The sequence below is a fragment of the Coffea arabica genome, chromosome 4c, assembly GCF_036785885.1.
Source record: "Coffea arabica cultivar ET-39 chromosome 4c, Coffea Arabica ET-39 HiFi, whole genome shotgun sequence".
In the NCBI taxonomy this organism is placed as follows: domain Eukaryota; kingdom Viridiplantae; phylum Streptophyta; class Magnoliopsida; order Gentianales; family Rubiaceae; genus Coffea; species Coffea arabica.
In genome coordinates, this window is record NC_092316.1 from 50,600,477 (window position 1) to 50,623,779 (window position 23,303).

The 23,303-nt window shown below is 35.6% G+C and overlaps 2 non-coding genes across 2 annotated transcripts; both read left to right on the forward strand.

Moving 5' to 3' along the window:
- Positions 1-1,392: 1,392 nt before the first annotated feature.
- Positions 1,393-1,499, forward strand: LOC113740480 (U6 spliceosomal RNA). The gene has a single exon (XR_003460477.1). It is a non-coding gene; the product is annotated as a U6 spliceosomal RNA (small nuclear RNA).
- Positions 1,500-17,567: 16,068 nt separating this feature from the next.
- On the forward strand, positions 17,568-17,672 carry LOC113740478 (U6 spliceosomal RNA). The gene has a single exon (XR_003460476.1). It is a non-coding gene; the product is annotated as a U6 spliceosomal RNA (small nuclear RNA).
- The last annotated feature ends 5,631 nt before the right edge of the window (positions 17,673-23,303 follow it).

Genomic DNA, 23,303 nt, shown 5'->3' on the forward strand with positions numbered 1-23,303 from the left:
CTGGCAATCTAAGAATAGATAATACTTTACGTAATATATGAAAAATACTTCTTTGTCAACAATAAGAATTCAGAGGAAACTTTCACGGTACTAAAGGAAAACTTATTCTTGAAAAATTAATCAAAATTCCCTCTAAAGCCTAAGTGATAGATTTATTTGGAAATTGGAAGTTGCCCGTAATTCAAGATTAACAAGGCTTTAAGCAAACGCACTTGCCAAGAAAATGAGTACATTTTCCATCAGGAATATTTTCTTCTGCACAGGCACGACGGCAGCTTGATCTACGGATGCAAGGGCCTATGAAGTGGGCTGCTGGTTTGGGGCAAACCTTGGCTTCAACTTCAACGATGGCATCATCTGTGATTGAAAAACGAACGAAACTGAATTAAACACTTTGCATATTAAACAAACAAACAAACAAAAAAATTGTGAATTTGCATACCAAAGTTTCATGCATGGGAGAAATGGACCAGGATGGTGTTAATTCAAAACATAGAAATGTCCTCTTCAAGATGCAATGCATTTTACATTTATATGGATGTTGTACAGATGCAGCTAAATTGATTGAATCTGCTATTTTCTTTGAAACAAAATAACTTTGTCGTGAATTGAACCCTATGCCCCATCCAAATATTGAGTACAAAACAAATACAAACTATTTAACCACTGAGGTTGGTCCAATGATCAAGGAAGAGCTCTTAAGGATCTATCCGTTGTTAGGTTTAGAGTGTAGTTGGGGATAGGAAGGGTATGGAACGGCGTGGAAGGGTAAAGAAGAAGAAGAAGAAGAATATAAACTATTCTGAAATTAGACTGAGTTTCATGCATATTCATCTGCATACAAAAAGATGGAACCGTTGGTCATTCAAATTAACTTTTGAACTTATAGACGTTCAAATAAAAATAAAGTGCCAGACAAATGGGGAAAAACTATTCGTGAATGATTAGTTGATGCAAAATGAACTTTAACTTGGTACGCCCATTATAAATCCAGAACACGGAAGAATTGCTGGAATCAGATACTTACTGGAGAAGAAAAGAAAGATCAAGAAAAAGACACCAATGAATTTCCTCATGTCCATCCTAAGCTTCAGTTGTTTTTCTTCTTATCTTCCTTTCTAGTTCAACCTTGTCAGAAAAATTTGTTTTGGTGCAGATGATCGAGCCCTTATATAACATATAGATTGGCAAAGATAATCATCATGGAAAGATTAGATATTGGTGGTAAAATTTGGTATGCGTATATATTTATACCAAAATATCTCATTTTCCTTTTATTTGTGGTAACTTGCTCAATTTATCCTTTGATGCCTCTAGATGCACGTATAAATTTATATCAAAATATCTCATTTTCCTTTTATTTGGGGTAACTTAATCGATTTATCCCTGAATTTCTCTAGATGCACGGACGTCCGATAAAATTGAAATGATACAGAGAAGATTAGCATGACCCTCGCACAAGAATAATACGTACAAATCGAGAAATGGATGATGTCTCCAGATGTGCACTCGTTTGTGGCAGATGAACACAAGTGTGGTTGTTCTCGAGCTAACTTTTCTAAATATTAAATAAATTTATTGTCCACACTTTTTTTTATGTTAATCAATAACATAGTATCCAAATATTAAAGGCACAAATCAGTTGAATATCATATGAAAGACTTTATGGATGGATAACTATTAGCGTGAAACTGTTGCTGAAGGATGTCAACTTATTCACTTTCTCTGTCTTGTATAAAAGGGTCCCTAATATTGGCAACTTGGCATAATTATTTTTCCACAAAAGAACGAAAGAATTGGTATGATTTTGGTAATTAAGCATATGATATGCGTAAAAGTTGCCTTTTCTTTTCAAATTTGTTGTCATTGTTAATTGCCTAATCCCTTGGCTAACGCTAGTTGCTCCTAAAGACAAGATTTTATTTCATGAATATATTATTTCCTGCTTTCCTTTTTTTTTCTTTTTTTCTTTTCCCTTTGTGTTATTTTGCCGTTTAATATGTGCTGTTTATTTTGGTATCCGGCTAAAATCCTTCCAAAATAAAGTAACCGGAAGTATTTCTCCCTTATATTTATACACTTTTCTTAAGTAAACTAGTTTTGTACCCATTCGTTGAATGGGAATTGTTTAAAAATAATAAAATATTTAGTGTAGTTCATAAAAATATTTGCATAAAATACAAACTTATTGTATAATCTATTATAACATTTCTTAAATACATTACTATGTGCACATTGTTATTCAAAAATAGTCTTATGATGTAAATTTAAACATCTAATTCAGTGATTAATAATTCAAAAATGCAAAAAAAAAAAACATTCAACAATATGATAACATTCAAAAACTTGAAAATAGACAAGATCAATCTTGGCTGATCTTCTGTAAACAAAAGAATGGCCAACCCGTTACCAAAACATCAATTTTGGTACTTAATATAAATGGTTTAAAGGTTAATGTGAAAAGAAAAGAACCTGAATGAAATATTAATAAAAGATCAGAATTCAAAATCAATCAAGTCATAGGAACATAGCAACCTTCTAAATCTGTTCACGGCTAATAGAAGCAAAATGAAAACATAAGATGTATTTTGCTCTTAAGTCAAAAACATAAAAAATCTAAATAGTCTGACATATATTGCATGACGTGAACTGCTGTATGACAATAAACTTGATGCCTTGCAATTTATGTAATTAGTGACACCTTGTTGTTCTTTAGAAGCTTTCTATCAAAGTCTTAAAAAAAACATTGAAAACTGCACAAAATTTTTTTAAACCCAGAAACCTAAAAAATAAAAAAAAAAATTAGTGCATTGTTGAAGACAATTAATAAATTGTCAAAGGCAATTAAAAAATCTTGTGAAAACACATAATTTAAAAGGCCACTTTTAAATCATTAACCAAAAAGCAATATGTGTTCTACTTTTTTTTGTTAAAATATATTTATTTTTATTAGAAGTAATACAAGAGTACAATGTTACATAGACCTAATTTTTCAAATTGAAGGCATTCCTAGCCTATCAAGGCGAATTGCTCCACGAGCCATTGTTGGAAACGTATTAAATGTCTCGTATATCTTGATTTGCTGGTCTGGATGAAATACACCCACATTGGATAACACATCAGCCACCTTGTTCGCTTCCCTGTAACAATGTGAAAAACGATCCGGATCTTCCATAAACTGCCAAATCTGTCTGATAATCCGTCGGATGTGCCAGGGACATTGACTGCAATGCTGAAGAATTCCAATTAATAGCAAAGAATCCGATTGCACATAGATATTCCGAAAGCTCCTCTGTGCACATGTTTGAAGACCAATAAGGAGGGCACGAGCCTCTGCACGAAGACATGTAGTTTCCCCAAAATATGCCAAAAAACCAATCAAAAGTAGGCCATTTGAATCCCGAAGAACTCCACCGCCTCCACCCACTCCTGGATTACCCTTAGAACATCCGTCTGTATTAAGTGTGAACCATCCAGATTCCTTCGTTTCCCATCGAATAAGTTTGTATGTGATCCCAACATCAGATGAGTTCGGCTAATCATACAAATGATAAAATGACTGTACTCGTCCCACTTTTTTGAAATGTATCTCCACAATGGATTGGATTTCTGAGAAAATGGCTTGACAAATGACATTCGACCGCATCTGGACATTCTCAAACATTGCTTAATTTCTTGCCTTCCAAATTTGCCAACATACTACAGTAGGAAGTAGTCGTCCAATAAACCGTCTTATATCAGAATCATATGATTTCAACCACCAACCCACTATGCGAGATCTCAAATATGACCCTGATACTTGGAGTCCACATGAAGCCCCAAAATAATTCCAAACTGTTAAAGCTATATTGCCATTGGAGAATAAATGTTCAATTGACTCTTCAGATGCCGATTGGCAGCAAAAACACTTTGAGGGTAAATGAAAACCAAAGTTTCGTAACCTATCCGGTATCGGCAACCTACCCAGCAACAATCGTAACATGAAGAATGAGGCTTTCAAAGGAAGACGGGGATGCCAGATTCTATCAAAAACCATTGATGTGTTTCGGGCTTGCCTAATTTCCCGAAAAGCTGAAGCTACAGTGAAATTTCCAGAAATTGTGGGCATCCATATGACTTCAGCTTCGCCGCGCTCTTCCGGGAGCGGGTGGTTCAAAATGGAGTTAACCATTTCACGTGGCAGATACTGATATAACCGATTCGCATCTCATTACCCATTAGTTATGAAATTGCCAAACGACAAGTTTGGGAGTACCGTAGCTCGTAAGAACAGCGTACCACCCCCCAACCAATTGTCATACCAAAAATGACATGCTCCGTCTTTAGCAACCCATAACATAGAAAGTTCCACTTGTCGACTCACATTCACCATTCTTCTCCAGAGTGCCGAGTCCATGTTCTGATTTCTACCTGACAGGGATGTAGTCGTCTACAATATTTTGCTTTCATAAACTTAGCCCATAACGACGATCCCTTTCTGAAGTTCCACCACAACTTGAATGAAAAGGCTGAATAGACATCCTTTAACCTTCAAAATCCGACTCCTCCTTCCTCTATAGCACATTTGAGACCAACGTATCCAGTGATACTTGGTATCCTCGGGTGATGATCTCCATAGGAAATTCGAGAAGGCATTGTCTATAGTTCTAAATACCTTTGCTGGGATAATCGCCGCTGATAGCAGATGCATTGGCATCGATGCTAATACATGTTTGATTAGAACTATCTTGCCTCCAAACGATAGCATCCTTGACTTCCATGACATAATTCTTCCTAGAATAGACTGACACACTTCCCCAAAATATGATGATTTACACCTTCCGAAGTAAAATGGGAATCCTAGATAACGTATTGGAAAAGAATGCCAGGTAAAACCAATGATACGTTCAATAACCTTTCGTCTCGCCGGTGACAATGATGGATGAACCAAATAACAGCTTTTTTGCACATTTATCATCTGCCCCGAACACCTTTGATACAATTGTATCACCTGCATGATTGTCTTTAAAGAATGTGAAGATCCATTTGCAAATAAAAAGACATCGTCCGCAAATGCCAAATGTGTTATAGAAGGACATGCATATGGAATTTTGAAACCCACAAAACCCAATTGCATGACGAGGTTATTTAAACCTCTAGATAAAACCTCAACCCCTATAATGAATAAAGTAGGCGATAATGGGTCACCCTGACGAAGTCCTTTCAAAGACTTAAAGAAACCATACTGTGAGAACCCGAAAATTTTCTTATTTTTATAGAATATTACTGGAATATTTAAATGATTATTCACTCATTTTCTTCGAATTATTTATTTCGACCATTTTAAATCCATTTATATGGAATGACACCTCTTTATATTTTTAAAGTGTTTTGTTGAAAAATTCGCTTTTCGAAAATTTGTTTAGTCCGGAACGACGGGTGCACGTTTTTCTAGGCTATACTTGAATCGGGAGTGTATTAATATTGGAGAATTAAGAACGATCAATAATAGATTAAGAAAGGTTAATGGAGGAATTAATACTCAATTCATGTGAGGACTTGTAAAATTATTATTTTAAAATCCCTAATTTTGGCTAAATTAATTATTTATTTGGATTTTTGCCACGAATAATATTTTCTAGCCTTATTAGACCTAAGTACATGGTTTTATAGTTTTGTTATATTTTTAAAGTGTCTCGTTTCAAAAATTATTTTCTTATAAGCTTGTTTAGTGAAAAGGTGAAAACGTGTCCAAACACTTTAGTCAATTGGGAATACAATAAACTCGAAAATTTGAGGCATATACAATGGTCCTAAAATAGGTAAATTTAGGTTTAAGTACTCAAGTGATAGTTAGTGGTACGATCGTTATAAGAATTTCTCGAATGTTTCATTTTATTGCACCTAAATTGGAAATACGTGTTTTCACGTGCGTGCTTAATTGAGGGATTTTGGACCATTATTTTGGGACAATTAAGAATGAATAATATTTATATGAATGTAAGTGCCCTAGAGGTTTAGTGCACTAGTGCAACAAACTTAAGAGAAATCGAGCACAAAACGCGCGCATATACGCACCTTTTGCGGTTGATTTTTGTGCCATTAAAATATTAGACGTCAAACTTTATTTGTACGCAAAGGAATCAGATCAAAACATCCCTCTTTTCCTCTCATTCTGGCCGAGCAACAGCTGAAGCAAAACACCTTCAAATTTTGCAAATTTCACCTCCAAATCTTGCTCAAACCTCCACCAAATTCAACCAAAATTTAACTACACTTAACTCAACACTTGGGAAGTCCATCTAGCTGCAAAAGAAAGGAGCTCTCCACGGTTTTCTTCAGGCTTCAAAGGGCCGAAAATTCTGACTTGACCAACCATCAAAGTAGGTAATGATCCAATACCTTAAACTTGTCCTATGGAAGTTAAATTACACTTATAAGCTTGAATTTGCATATGGGTTGTGGTTGATGTTGGAGAAATTGGAAAAGTGGGCTCTATGAATTCCCACTCTTGGGTTGTTGCTGATTTTATGCTTGATGATGTTTATAATGTCGGATTAGTGTTTAAGTTAGTGGTTTGTTGAAGGAAAATTGCTGGAAACTCACGTTGGGTGCAAAGGCTAAATCTGACCATTTTGCCCCTGCTTTGTTCGGCCACTTTAATGTAGAAATTTGAGGATCTAATGGCTTGATTGTGTTGTTTACATGTTGTAGAAGTTGTGTACAAATTTTCATTGAAAAATGTTGAGTTTTGGTTGATCAAAAGAATTTATTTCCCAAAGCTGGTAATCTGGAAACGGTTGCCGTCGTAACCAGACCAGTGTTCGTATTTCGTCCATAACTCCGTACTTCGACATCGAAATCAAGTTTCGTTAGCGGCATTTGAAACTAGACATACCCATCTTTCCAACGGTATATAATGCACGTTCTGGTTCCATGTGTGTGAACCGCACCACTCTTCTAAATTCAGCTGCCCTGTTTCTCCGTTCTGCCGAAATGATTTGATGATGCTGCAACTCTAGGCTTAATTTCGAGCCAGTTGCATGCTGAAACTTAAAACGATTTCTTCTGTGAAATTTTAGCCCTATGAATGTATTTTCTAACAGTATCAACCATGCTCAATTCCGAGTTAAATTGAGTGAGTTATGATCAAAATACGGTGACCGCCCTGTTCTTGAAAACCCTTGGATCTGGACAGATTTGATGTGAGACTTGTTGTGGTTCTACTAAATCAAATTCTTGGTGTTAAACACCTACCCAATGTACCATGAATGTTCCATAAACATTCATTTCACATATGAACCATGATTGGAGGATTTTCTTAGCCAAACGATTGGATTTGGGAAGAAAAGGATTAAAGGCAGATTGCCTTAAGAATTTTTCCAAACTTTGGTTGGTTGGTTAACCACCTTTCCGAAGGTATTTTTCTACGAAATTTGATAGAGAGATACCCTTCTTATAGGAGTATTACACTGCCAATTTTGGTATCAATCCAAGTTCGTTTCAATACCTAACTAAACTTCCAATGTTGGAAGTTCAAATCTGGAAATTCTTCTCCAGTTTTGAATTTTCCCCAACTTTGAGCTGCCGTATCTCGGTACTCAAAACTCCGATTCTTGATCTTCTTGTTCCGTCCTAAACCTCACTTTCAACTCTAATTGATTTACAAATTTCAGAGGTTGATTGGCAACGTGTGAATTTTGCCGAATTTTCAAAGTTGGCCAAAATCCAACTTAATTCTGCCTTGTGAACCGAGACAGTACCTTCAAGCTCATTTTTGAGAACTCTCCACTTTGATTCATGGAAAAGTGCTTTCTAGGAACTTGTAGTAATTTCTAAGAGGTTTCCAACGGTATAAAGTTTTCCAATTCTCGACTTATGTCGAGTGAGTTACGATTTTTCAAAGATTTATAATAAAACTAGAATTTTCCAACTTTCAAGGAAATAGAGTTTTTCAAGAACTCTTTATTCTTTTGATATTATCTGAACATTTTATCCCCGATTTCCTAGATAAAAACTTAAATACTTTTGAACGTTATCAAATCCCACTCGAATCTCGATTTACAAGTAATTAAAGTTCCTTTTCACAAAATTCCCTAAATTATAATAGTGCACGAATTATTTATCGATAATTGGGTGGTGTGAATAATAATTCACTATTATTTGCTCAGGCGCACACGAGAACCTTCAAGAGGATCCCACGGTGGAAGCTTGAACTTTTCTTGACCTTACTTATACCTAATACTTGGTGAGTGCCAGGTGTATGTAAACTTGTTACATGTTTAATTGTTATTAATGATTGGAAATCTTGAAAGTGGAGTTGAGTGTGTACTTTACCACACTCGTTCTCATTAGAAATGAAATTTTAATGATTGAAATATATTGAATGAATGATTGAAATGCATTGAATGAATGATTGAAATGTATTGAATGAATGAATGAAATGTAATGGTATGCTATAGCTGCATACGTCGTTAGAGTGAATCTCCTCGACACAAAAGTGCACATGGGGACGCCCAAATCTCATTGACCGACCTTGGACTCGAGCCGGCATGGGTTTGGTCGGGAAACTTGGTAAGCCATGAGATATATAAGCTTGACCTAGTGAGAGGTCTTGCTTGGCATACTCGAGTAGTATCGCCACAAACAAATGACAGGCGGGCCCGATACAGGGGTATGTAAGGTGAAAGGAGACAGGTTAAATAGAGTTCTACGGACTAAATCTACCCGATTGACGGAGTGTCAATTCGTGGAGGTTATTGAATGTGCAAGTAGAATATAGCTCCTGAGGGCTCCAGTATTCTTGAATTGTTTCTGGTTATATTTCCAGTAAATTGTTAATTACTAAAATATGATTGCTTGACTTGTAAATTGAGATTGTTATTTGAGCAATGTGCTTGCATGTGTGTTCTTGGCCTCACGAGCGTTTTGCTCACCCTGTAAATTTGTTTTCCTTAACAGGACTGGATCTGGGGACGTATTGGAGAAACCCTCCTGATGTACTTTTGTTTAGGGTTTCTATCATCATTTTGACTATGCCTCTTGGTTTTGGGTTGTACTTTTGTAATTGGAATGTAGTACTTGGGCATGAGGTAAATTTGGGTTTAAAGTTGTACTTTGAACACCCGACGTGCGAGTTGGATAATGGATAACTATTGTTAAGTTTGAACGCTTTCGCATTTACTGTATTTAAGTTATATACGTGTGTTGTGTAGATCGATAATAAGCTTGAATGGAATTGCTGGAATCCTGGCGAGAGCTAGGCAGGCGTTCCGCGGATACCCTTTGGTTCGCCTTAGGGAGAAGTGGGGGCGTCACACATATGATGACCCATTTATAATTACCGAAAACCAGACATTAGATATCAATCTCCAAACAAGATCAATGAATCTTTCCCCGAAGCCAAATCTCATCAAAACACCAATAATATGATTCCATGTCATTCGATCATATGCCTTAGACATGTCTAGCTTTATTACCATATTACCACCTCTCTTCTTTTTTTCAATACTCGATATTATCCCCTGAGCTAGCAGAAAGTTTTCTGATATATTATGACCCTTTTCAAAGCCTGTCTGCTGGGAGGAAATAATTTTTGACAAAATATAAGCCACTCTGTCTGCTAAGATTCGAGATATCAACTTGTTAAAGAAATTACACAGATTGATTGGCCTAAATTGTGAAAATTCCTGAGGATTTGACATTTTGGGAATTAGCACAATAGAGGTAGAGGTGATGAATCGAGGTAACTCAGCCCCACAGAAAAAGCTGAGTATTGCATTATAGACATCCTGGGCTACCACGTCCTATGCAAATGTAAAAAATTTTCCAGTGAATCCATCTGGGCCCGCAGCGCTGTCTCCATCCATTGACCTCACAACTCGATAGACCTCCTTAATTGAAGGAAATTCCTCCAATTTGTCATTGTCATCTTCCGAGATAATGGGCGGAATTAGATTCAGCATATCAGAAGAAGATTCCAAAGACCTCGTGAAAAGATTTGAGAAATATGATATTGCCTCATCTGCTATATCAGCATTCGTGTCCACCCAAGCACCGTTCGGTTTTTTGATGCGGTGTATCATTGTTTGAGTTCGTCTCTGCCTAACCACCGCATGAAAGTACTTTGAGTTACGATCTCCTTGTGTAAGCCATTTTATTCTGGCCTTTTGGCTCCAGAATTGCTCTTCAACTGACAGTGCATGCCGTAGTTCCACCTGAGCCTTGCTAAACTGAACTTGAAATTCCTCCGAGTCATCTTGATCCACAGCTTCCTCTGCCCGTTAAACTGCCATTTCCGTAGATCGCACAACATCAAATATATTCCAAAATTGATGTTTATTCCAAGTTTGAATAGCCCTCCTCGTTGCCGATAATTTAGAACACAAAATACGCAAAGGAGAACCAACCACCTCTTGATTCCAAGCCTAACGAATAACCTGCAAGAGTTCGGGTTTGGTGGTCCAAAAATTCAAAAATCGGAAAGGCCGTGGCCTATTATCTGATTCAGTCGTAAAAGAAATTTTCAACGGTGAATGATCCGAAGGATGTCTTGCCAGGTGAATCACAGAAATTTTATCTGAAATATCCAAGCACTCCCCATTAATTAGAAACCTGTCCAACCTCTTTGAAATCCTGGCTCTACCTCTCCTATTATTCGACCAAGTGAAGCTAGCTCCTGAGAAGCCTATATCAAAAACTCCAGCCTCATCCATGAAAGACATGAAATCCAACCCCTCTGCTATAGCAAATGGATGACCACCACTCTTTTCATGAGGTGCTAAAATAACATTGAAGTCCCCCCCAATACACCAAGGAAGAGAGATTGGCTTATCACTTAATAAGTTGCACCATAGTTCTCTGTGCTCCTCCACTGAACACTTAACATGAACAAAAGACATGATAATTGGACTAGATAGCAACATACTTTGAACATGTATAGAAATATGCTGGTCCGAGTTACCCATAATAGAACATACAAAAGGACTGCTATAAAAAATCCAAATATCACCCGAGTGATTAACAAAGACGTAATCAAATGATAATCGTAGACGGATGGACTCCAATTTAGATACGTCTAATTTTGGTTCACAAATCACAACAAACTGAACATGGTGAATACGTACTAATTTAATCAATCTTCTTAGATTAGGGGATTTAGATACCCCTCTAATATTTTAAAATATTCCACTAATCATGAGAAAGAACCTGGAATGAGTTTTGGTGTGATCTTGTTGACCTTAACTGTCTGTCGATTGGCGTATTAACCCGCACACCTTTACCCCTCGCTTGTCGGCAATTCCTCTCAACGGCTACAGATTGGTCAATATTTAAAGGATGTACTGATGAATCCAGGGACTTGTCACGTGGAACAACCATTCGTGGAGATAAGTTTCCTGCATTAGTTGGCAAAACAACTTCATGAGCTGTAATTGATGTGGAATTTTTAGGCTCATCCCCACGCAACTCGACATAAATATTGTTAAGTTCAGTGGTGTCGGCAATGTGATGATGTTCACCTCCAACAATTTGCTTTGCAATTGCTTTGGACCCTTCACCCTCAAGGCTGATGTAATTATAAGCCTTTTGCTTTAGCTTGTTTGATGTGTCGGCCATTTGCTTGGAGTCGATGATTTGCTGTTGGACATCTCCACAATTGTGCTCCACTACCATCTGGGACCCTTCACAATCATAGTCATGGTGAGCGTTCAGATTAGCTGGAGTTTGCATGCCATCATCCGAAGCAGGTTGTCCATGTGCACCATCATCCAAATTTCCTGTTTGTCGACCCGCATCAGCGTTGCATTCTTCGGCAACAATTGTTTGTCCTTGGTTGGATGGTTGAGCAGGTCGATCTGAATTCTCAATTGTAGCTGGTATGGTACCTTTATCCTCTTCCGCATCAGATACTAGCACATTCTCAGAATCTTTCCCATTAATGAAAGTGTTGCTCACAGATGTGCGAACTGCCCTGATGTCATTGTTTTCATTAGATGATTCTATTTGTAAAACCACAGTAGCGTCCAATGGTTTCCCTTCGTCGTCTAGCTGAGCAGATCGAACACTCTTTGCCTTTGCACCTTTTGAGGTTCCTTCTTCAGCAATCACACCAGGTAATGGCACTTCGTCAGGAACTTTGTCATTAGAATGGGTGTTACGCACATTGTTGTTGTGTAACTGGAAATCATGTTGTAGATGCTTGGGTTGAGGTTTTTCCATCTCAGTCAAGTTCTTCTTGCAATCCGCAGTCAAATGGCCCAATCTCCAGCAACAAGAACAATAAGGAGGTATATTTTCTGGAACAATTTTTTACCAAAAACCTGATTCCCCTTCAACAGCTACCCAGATCCGTGGTATAACATGCTTCGATACGTCAATCTCCACACACACCTTGGCCACACTAGGGCGTGTCCCAGCCACCGTTGCCAAATCCAAGAACAATGGTCTCCCTACTGGAGAAAGAATGGAGAACAAAGAATGTTTATCGAAATAATGAATAGGTAAATTTGGAAGATTCACCCACACTGGTACCAGAGAAGACTTTCTATGCACATGAAACTCTCTAGTCCATCGGAATACACGCATCGGATATTTGCCCAATTGCCAGATCCCTCTCGTCCAAATCCTGTTAAAGTCTACTTCAGTAGTGCACTTAATCAAAACATGTGTATAATCCATTAATACAATAGAAACTTGGTCTTTCAGATTTAATGAAGCAAAGAACTTGCGAGTATCCTCCAACGAAGGTCTCCCATGAGAAAATTTTCCAACCAAGGCCCATCGAAACGGTGCCGCAAGTTTGTCCACATCTTCTCTGGAGAAAATGATTGCAGCTTCACCCTTATAAACAGACGCCTGCCGAATTTGGATAGGCGATGTTAAAGGCTGTGAAAAAAAGTTGAGAAAAGGATTTTTTTTTTCTGTAGAAGACCCTTGCCCCTCAGCCGGCGGCTGAAAGGCAGCCATGCAAAAATCTAAGATATTTCACGGAGAAACCAATCTTTTAGACAGAAGGTTTTTATCGTTAGTTTTTTCTTGAACTAGCTTGTTTGTATATGTGTTCTACTTGAATTAAAGAGTGAATCCACAAATTGAAATAACAAATTAATTACAAAAATCTTGCCAGAAATAAAATCAAACTGTAACTTTTGAAGACTTACTTAGAAAATTCAAATTCAATGACCTAACTATGAAGAAGGTGTAGGTAATTACAGACCACATACAGCGAATATAAACAAAGTCCAAATGCTGTCCTTACATTGAAGGGAATAAAAACGAAGTTCCAAATTCGGTCCTTGCATTGAAGTTAAAAAAAAAACTGTCCAAAAAAATTGGTGAAAACGTGTAAACATTTTCACTGCTTGATAAAGTAATGAGATCGAGAACTATATATATGAGTAAAAATATAGAATATCTGTGATAGCAATAATCTGATAAAGATAATCTAATATTTGAATTGATATTTCGAACTTTTGAGTTGAAAATGTGAGAGAGTTAAAAACATAATTCAAAATTATTTATACTAATCCCAGAAAATTTAGGCTTGACGATTAGGGTTAAGGAAAAAAAGGGTGAAAGAATGGAAGAGATAATTATGGCAGGATTATCTAGAATTGAAAAGGCAAGAGAAAAAAGAGGGATGGAATAGTGTAGGTTATTAGGGGGTTAACTCATAAAGCGCATTGCACCTACTTGCCCTGTCGTTAAGCCACGTAGGAAAGAGATAAAATAAAAGGATAAGGATGAGAATACGACTTTATTATATATATATATATATATATATATATATATATATATAGATGGTATATATATACAAGCCCACATCATTTTTCTAAGCAAGAAGAAATGAGACAATCTAGGTCTAGCGCCTCAGAATTTCCTCTAGCAAACTTCAGCCATAGGGGCCACAAAACTCAAATGACAGCATCCTTTTAGATGTCTTATTTGCTCGTAAATGCATCTCAAATAGGAATTTATATTTGCCGTACGAGTCAAATACATATAGTTAATTGGATTCAAATAACTTTTTCTTTTCCATAAATTTCGTGCTATGCACTATGTCTTGATAACGCACTTAATAATAAAATTTATTAAGAATCCTATTTCCAACATTAGATATTGACTTCTGTTATTAATAGTTCCTTTTGAAATTAGTTACTTTTCTACTTCTTGTAGTGATAACAATTCTTATTTACTTCGGTTCCCTATGTAGTACACAAATTATTGGCATGAATTTGGAGATATATATAATAGAGATATTTATGTCTCTTTTATTTATATCGCATTACTTTCCAATTCCTTTTTTGGGTAGGAAATAAGAATCATATAATATTAAAAATTCTTATAGGAAATTAGAATTGATATACATCCAAACAAAAAAGGAGCAAGTCATGTGAGAAACTGCTTGCCATCTCGTTAAGCCACGTAGGAAAGAGAAAACATGAAAAGATAAGAATGAGAATACGACTTTGTTATATATATATATATATATGATTCCTAAAATCTTCTAAGGGTTGGCTTCACTTTTTACAAATCCAACGGCGAATTGATACTTATATTAATATGATACTGAAAAGGTACTAATTCTTTTTAAACCATTTAATCTTCAAGTATCATTGCCAACCATGGACTCCAAATTTTTTTCGCAGTTGTGCCAGATTAAGGGATAATTGCAGAAATCTCCCCTGAGGTTTCTGACATTTGCACTGACCTCCCCTGTGGTTTGAAAAATTACATTGACCTCCATTGAGGTTACTAATCCTTTGCAAATTCAATCCAAACGATTAAAATATTATTTTAGGGAGTGAAATTAGAATTTTTTACCAAATTTATCCTTTGTATTGCATGTCCAATGAATGACAAAATATTACAAATCAATTAACAATTAATAAATTTTAAGGAGTATAGTTTATAAGCAAATATGCATTACCTATTTAAAGTACCGGTTCTTTATGAGTATTTTACTTTCAAAAATTTAATTTAATACAAATATTTACGCTCAAATACATATTTGTATTTACTTTCAAATATTTAATTTTTGTTAAATACAAAAACTACCAATCTCTCTTCCGTAAAAATATTAATATAACACTTTTTCAATTTTAGTTACAAACATTTATGTATTTAACATAAATTAAATGATTCATAATAAAATACCCATAAAGAGTCAATACTTTACTCATGTAATGGATGAAAGCTATAAAGAATTAATACTTTATGGGTCATTTTTTAAAAAAAATATTTAATTTATATTAAATAAATAACCTACCGATTTCCTTTTTGCAAGAATATTACTGTAACACTTTTTGAATTTTACTAACAAACATTAATATATTTATCATAAGTTAAATGTTTGAAAGTAAAATATCCATAAAAAGCCGGTACTTTAAATGAATAATGTGTGTTTGCCTATAAAGAGCGGGTAACTATTTAAAGTACTGGTTCTTTAAGGGTATTTTATTTTCAAACATTTAATTTAATACAAATATTTATGCTCAAATACAGATTTGTATTTACTTTCAAATATTTAATTTTTGTTAAATACAAAACCTACTAATCTCTCTTCCGTAAAAATATTAATATTACACTTTTTCAATTTTAGTTACAAACATTTATGTATTTAACATAAATTAAATGATTTAGAATAAAATGCACATAAAGAGCGAATACTTTACTCGTGTAATGGATGAAAGCCATAAAAAGTTAATACTTTATGGGCCATTCATTTTTTTAAAAAAATATTTAATTTATATTAAATAAATAACCTATCGATTTCTTTTTTGCAAGAATATTACTATAACAATTTTTGAATTTTACTTACAAATATTGATATATTTATCATAAATTAAATATTTAAAAGTAAAATGCTCGTAAAGAGCTGGTACTTTAAATGAGTAATGCGTGTTTGCCCATAAATTATACTCCTTAAAATTTATTAATTGTTAATTGATTTATAGTACTTGTCATTCATTGGATATGTAGCACAAAGGCAAATTTGGTACAAAATTCTAATTTCACTCCCTAAAATAATATTTTAATCGTTTGGACTAAATTTGCAAAGGATTAGTAACCTGGTGGGAGGTTTCTGCAGTTATCCCCCAGATTAAACCACCTGTCGCATCCTTGATGCATTCTTGTATTAACAAAATCTAAGAATAGATAATATTTTACGTAATATATGAAAAAAAAAATACTGGCAATCTAAGAATAGATAATACTTTACGTAATATATGAAAAATACTTCTTTGTCAACAATAAGAATTTAGAGGAAACTTTCAAGGTACTAAAGGAAAACTTATTCTTGAAAAATTAATCAAAATTCCCTCTAAAGCCTAAGTGATAGATTTATTTGGAAATTGGAAGTTGCCCGTAATTCAAGATTAACAAGGCTTTAAGCAAACGCACTTGCCAAGAAAATGAGTACATTTTCCATCAGGAATATTTTCTTCTGCACAGGCACGACGGCAGCTTGATCTACGGATGCAAGGGCCTATGAAGTGGGCTGCTGGTTTGGGGCAAACCTTGGCTTCAACTTCAACGATGGCATCATCTGTGATTGAAAAACGAACGAAACTGAATTAAACACTTTGCATATTAAACAAACAAACAAACAAACAAAAATTGTGAATTTGCATACCAAAGTTTCATGCATGGGAGAAATGGACCAGGATGGTGTTAATTCAAAACATAGAAATGTCCTCTTCAAGATGCAATGCATTTTACATTTATATGGATGTTGTACAGATGCAGCTAAATTGATTGAATCTGCTATTTTCTTTGAAACAAAATAACTTTGTCGTGAATTGAACCCTATGCCCCATCCAAATATTGAGTACAAAACAAATACAAACTATTTAACCACTGAGGTTGGTCCAATGATCAAGGAAGAGCTCTTAGGGATCTATCCGTTGTTAGGTTTAGAGTGTAGTTGGGGATAGGAAGGGTATGGAACGGCGTGGAAGGGTAAAGAAGAAGAAGAAGAAGAATATAAACTATTCTGAAATTAGACTGAGTTTCATGCATATTCATCTGCATACAAAAAGATGGAACCGTTGGTCATTCAAATTAACTTTTGAACTTATAGACGTTCAAATAAAAATAAAGTGCCAGACAAATGGGGAAAAACTATTCGTGAATGATTAGTTGATGCAAAATGAACTTTAACTTGGTACGCCCATTATAAATCCAGAACACGGAAGAATTGCTGGAATCAGATACTTACTGGAGAAGAAAAGAAAGATCAAGAAAAAGACACCAATGAATTTCCTCATGTCCATCCTAAGCTTCAGTTGTTTTTCTTCTTATCTTCCTTTCTAGTTCAACCTTGTCAGAAAAATTTGTTTTGGTGCAGATGATCGAGCCCTTATATAACATATAGATTGGCAAAGATAATCATCATGGAAAGATTAGATATTGGTGGTAAAATTTGGTATGCGTATATATTTATACCAAAATATCTCATTTTCCTTTTATTTGTGGTAACTTGCTCAATTTATCCTTTGATGCCTCTAGATGCACGTATAAATTTATATCAAAATATCTCATTTTCCTTTTATTTGGGGTAACTTAATCGATTTATCCCTGAATTTCTCTAGATGCATGGACGTCCGATAAAATTGAAATGATACAGAGAAGATTAGCATGACCCTCGCACAAGAATAATACGTACAAATCGAGAAATGGATGATGTCTCCAGATGTGCACTCGTTTGTGGCAGATGAACACAAGTGTGGTTGTTCTCGAGCTAACTTTTCTAAATATTAAATAAATTTATTGTCCACACTTTTTTTTATGTTAATCAATAACATAGTATCCAAATATTAAAGGCACAAATCAGTTGAATATCATATGAAAGACTTTATGGATAGATAACTATTAGCGTGAAACTGTTGCTGAAGGATGTCAACTTATTCACTTTCTCTGTCTTGTATAAAAGGGTCCCTAATATTGGCAACTTGGCATAATTATTTTTCCACAAAAGAACGAAAGAATTGGCATGATTTTGGTAATTAAGCATATGATATGCGTAAAAGTTGCTTTTTCTTTTCAAATTTGTTGTCATTGTTAATTGCCTAATCCCTTGGCTAACGCTAGTTGCTCCTAATGACAAGATTTTATTTCATGAATATATTATTATTTTTTTCTTTTTTTGTTTTCCCTTTGTGTTATTTTGCCGTTTAATATGTGCTGTTTATTTTGGTATCCGGCTAAAATCCTTCCAAAATAAAGTAATCGGAAGTATTTCTCCCTTATATTTATACACTTTTCTTAAGTAAACTAGTTTTGTACCCATTCGTTGAATGGGAATTGTTTAAAAATAATAAATTATTTAGTGTAGTTCATAAAAATATTTGCATAAAATACAAACTTATTGTATAATCTATTATAACCTTTCTTAAATACATTACTATGTGCACATTGTTATTCAAAAATAGTCTTATAATGTAAATTTAAACATCTAATTCAGTAATTAATAATTCAAAAATGCAAAAAAAAAAAAATATTTAACGATATGATAACATTCAAAAACTTGAAAATAGGCAAGATCAATCTTGGCTGATCTTCTGTAAACAAAAGAATGGCCAACCCGTTACCAAAACATCAATTTTGGTACTTAATATAAATTGTTTAAAGGTTAATGTGAAAAGAAAATAACCTAAATGAAATATTAATAAAAGATCAGAATTCAAAATCAATCAAGTCATAGGAACATAGCAACCTTCTAAATCTGTTCACGGCTAATAGAAGCAAAATGAAAACATAAGATGTATTTTGCTCTTAAGTCAAAAACATAAAAAATCTAAATAGTCTGACATATATTGCATGACGTGAACTGCTGTATGACAATAAACTTGATGCCTTGCAATTTATGTAATTAGTGACACCTTGTTATTCTTTAGAAGCTTTCTACCAAAGTCTTAAAAAAAACATTGAAAACTGCACAAAATTTTTTTAAACCTAGAAACCTAGAAAATAAAAAAAAAAAGTACATTGTTGAAGACAATTAATAAATTGTCAAAGGCAATTAAAAAATCTTGTGAAAACACATAATGTAAAAGACCACTTTTAAATCATTAACCAAAAAGCAATATGTGTTCTACTTTTTTTTTTTGTTAAAATATATTTATTTTTATTAGAAGTAATACAAGAGTACAATGTTACATAGACCTAATTTTTAGAATTGAAGGCATTCCTAGCCTATCAAGGCGAATTGTTCCACGAGCCATTGTTGGAAACGTATTAAATGTCTCGTATATCTTGATTTGCTGGTTTGGATGAGATACGCCCACATTGGATAACACATTAGCCACCTTGTTCGCTTCCTTGTAACAATGTGAAAAATGATCTGGATCTTCCATAAACTGCCAAATCTATCTGATAATCCATCGGATGTGCCAGGGACATTGACTGCAATGCTGAAGAATTCCAATTAATACCAAAGAATCCGATTGCACATAGATATTCCGAAAGCTCCTCTGTGCACATGTTTGAAGACCAATAAGGAGGGCACGAGCCTTTGCACGAAGACATGTAGTTTTTCCAAAATATGCCGAAAAACCAATCAAAGGTAGGCCATTTGAATTCCGAAGAACTCCACCGCCTCCACCCACTCTTGGATTACCCTTAGAACATCCGTCTGTATTAAGTGTGAACCGTCCAGATTCCTTCGTTTCCCATCAAATAAGTTTGTATGTGATCCCAACATCAGATGAGTTCGGCCAATCATACAAATGATAAAATGACTGTACTCGTCCCACTTTTTTGAAATGTATCTCCACAATGGATTGGATTTCTGAGAAAATGGCTTGACAAATGACATTCGACCGCATCTGGACATCCTCAAACATTGCTTTATTTCTTGCCTTCCAAATTTGCCAACATACTACAGTAGGAAGTAGTCGTCCAATAAACCGTCTTATATCAGAATCATATGATTTCAACCACCAACCCACTATGCGAGATCTCAAATATGACCCTGATACTTGGAGTCCACATGAAGCCCCAAAATAATTCCAAACTGTTAAAACTATATTGCCATTGGAGAATAAATGTTCGATTGACTCTTCAGATGCCGATTGGCAGCAAAAACACTTTGAGGGTAAATGAAAACCAAAGTTTCGTAACCTATCCGGTATCGGCAACCTACCCAGCAACAATCGCAACATGAAAAATGAGGCTTTCAAAGGAAGACGGGGATGCCAGATTCTATCAAAAACCATTGATGTGTTTTGGGCTTGCCTAATTTCCTGAAAAGCTGAAGCTACAGTGAAATTTCCAGAAATTGTGGGCATCCATATGACTTCAGCTTTGCCGCGCTCTTCCGGGAGCGGGTGGTTCAAAATGGAGTTAACCATTTCGCGTGGCAGATACTGATATAACCGATTCGCATCCCATTGCCCATTAGTTATGAAATTGCCAAACGACAAGTTTGGGAGTACTGTAGCTCGTAAGAATAGCGTACCACCCCCCAACCAATTGTCATACCAAAAATAACATGCTCCGTCTTTAGCAACCCATAACATAGAAAATTTCACTTGTCGACTCACATTCACCATTCTTCTCCAGAGTGCCGAGTCCATTGTTCTGATTTCTACCTGACAGGGATGTAGTCGTCTACAATATTTTGCTTTCATAAACTTAGCCCATAACGACGATCCCTTTCTGAAGTTCCACCACAACTTGAATGAAAAGGCTGAATAGACATCCTTTAACCTTCAAAATCCGACTCCTCCTTCCTCTATTCGATAGCACATTTGAGACCAACGTATCCAGTGATACTTGGTATCCTCGGGTGATGATCTCCATAGGAAATTCGAGAAGGCATTTTCTATAGTTCTAAATACCTTTGTTGGGATAATCGCCGCTGATAGCAGATGCACTGGCATCGATGCTAATACATGTTTGATTAGAACTATCTTGCCTCTAAACGATAGCATCCTTGACTTCCATAACATAATCCTTCCTAGAATAGACTGACACACTTCCCCAAAATATGATGATTTACACCTTCCGAAGTAAAATGGGAATCCTAGATAACGTATTGGAAAAGAATGCCAGGTAAAACCAGTGATACGTTCAATAACCTTTCGTCTCGCCGGTGACAATAATGAATGAACCAAATAACAGCTTTTTTGCACATTTATCATCTGCCCCGAACACCTTTGATACAACTGTATCACCTGCATGATTGTCTTTAAAGAATGTGAAGATCCATTTGCAAATAAAAGGACATCGTCCGCAAATGCCAAATGTGTTATAGAAGGACATGCATATGGAATTTTGAAACCCACAAAACCCAATTGCATGACGAGGTTATTTAAACCTCTAGATAAAACCTCAACCCCTATAATGAATAAAGCAGGCGATAATGGGTCACCCTGACGAAGTCCTTTCGAAGACTTAAAGAAACCATATGATGACCTATTTATAATTACCGAAAACCAGACATTAGATATCAATCTCCAAACAAGATCAATGAATCTTTCCCGGAAACCAAATCTCATCAAAACACCAATAATATGATCCCATGTCATTCGATCATATGCCTTAGACATGTCTAGCTTTATTACCATATTACCACCTCTCTTCTTTTTTCCAATGCTCGATATTATCTCCTGAGCTAGCAGAAAGTTTTCTGATATATTATGACCCTTTACAAAGCCTGTCTGCTGGGAGGAAATAATTTTTGGCAAAATATAAGCCACTCTGTCTGCTAAGATTCGAGATATCAACTTGTTAATGAAATTACACAGACTGATTGGCCTAAATTGTGAAAATTCCTGAGGATTTGACATTTTGGGAATTAGCACAATAGAGGTAGAGGTGATGAATCGAGGTAACTCAGCCCCGCAGAAAAAGCTGAGTATTGCATTATAGACATCCTGGGCTACCACTTCCCATGCAAATGTAAAAAATTTTCCAGTGAATCCATCTGAGCCCGCAGCACTGTTTCCATCCATTGAACTCACAACTCGATAGACCTCCTCAATTGAAGGAAATTCCTCTAATTTGTCATTGTCATCTTCCGAGATAATGGGCGGAATTAGATTCAGCATATCAGAAGAAGATTCCAAAGACCCCGTGAAAAGATTTGAGAAATATGATATTGCCTCATCTGCTATATCAGCATTCATGTCCACCCAAGCACCGTTCGGTTTTTTGATGCGGTGTATCATTGTTTGAGCTCGTCTCTGCCTAACCACCGCATGAAAGTACCTTGAGTTACGATCTCCTTGTGTAAGCCATTTTATTCTGGCCTTTTGGCTCCAGAATTGCTTTTCAATTGACAGTGCATGACGTAGTTCCACCTGAGCCTTGTTAAGCTGAACATGAAATTCCTCCGAGTCATCTTGATCCACAGCTTCCTCTGCCCGTTAAACTGCCATTTTCCCAGATCGCACAGCATCAAATATATTCCCAAATTGATGTTTATTCCAAGTTTGAATAGCCCTCCTCGTTGCCGATAATTTAGAACACAAAATACGCAAAGGAGAACCAACCACCTCTTGATTCCAAGCCTAACGAATAACCTGCAAGAGTTCGGGTTTGGTGGTCCAAAGATTCAAAAATCGGAAAGGCCGTGGTTTATTATCTGATTGAGCCGTAAAAGAAATTTTCAACGGTGAATGATCCGAAGGATGTCTTGCCAGGTGAATCACAGAAATTTTATCTGAAATATCCAATCACTCCCCATTAATTAGAAACCTGTCCAACCTCTTTGAAATCCTGGCTCTACCTCTCCTATTATTCGACCAGGTGAAACTAGCTCCTGAGAAGCCTATATCAAAGACCCTAGCCTCATCCATGAAAGACATGAAATCCAACCTCTCTGCTATAGCAAATGGACGACCACCACTCTTTTCATGAGGTGCTAAAATAACATTGAAGTCCCCCCCAATACACCAAGGAAGAGAGATTGGCTTATCACTTAATAAGTTGCACCATAGTTCTCTGCGCTCCTCCACTGAACACTTAGCATGAACAAAAGACATGATAATTGGACTAGATAGCAACATACTTTGAACATGTATAGAAATATGCTGGTCCGAGTTACCCACAATAGAACATACAAAATGACTGCTATAAAAAATCCAAATATCACTTGAGTGATTAACAAAGACATAATCAAATGATAATCGTAGACGGATGGACTCCAATTTAGATACGTCTAATTTTGGTTCACAAATCACAACAAACTGAACATGGTGAATACGTACTAATTTAATCAATCTTCTTAGATTAGGGGCTTTAGATACCCCTCTAATATTCCAAAATATTCCACTAATCATGAGAAAGAACCTAGAATGAGTTTTGGTGTGATGTTG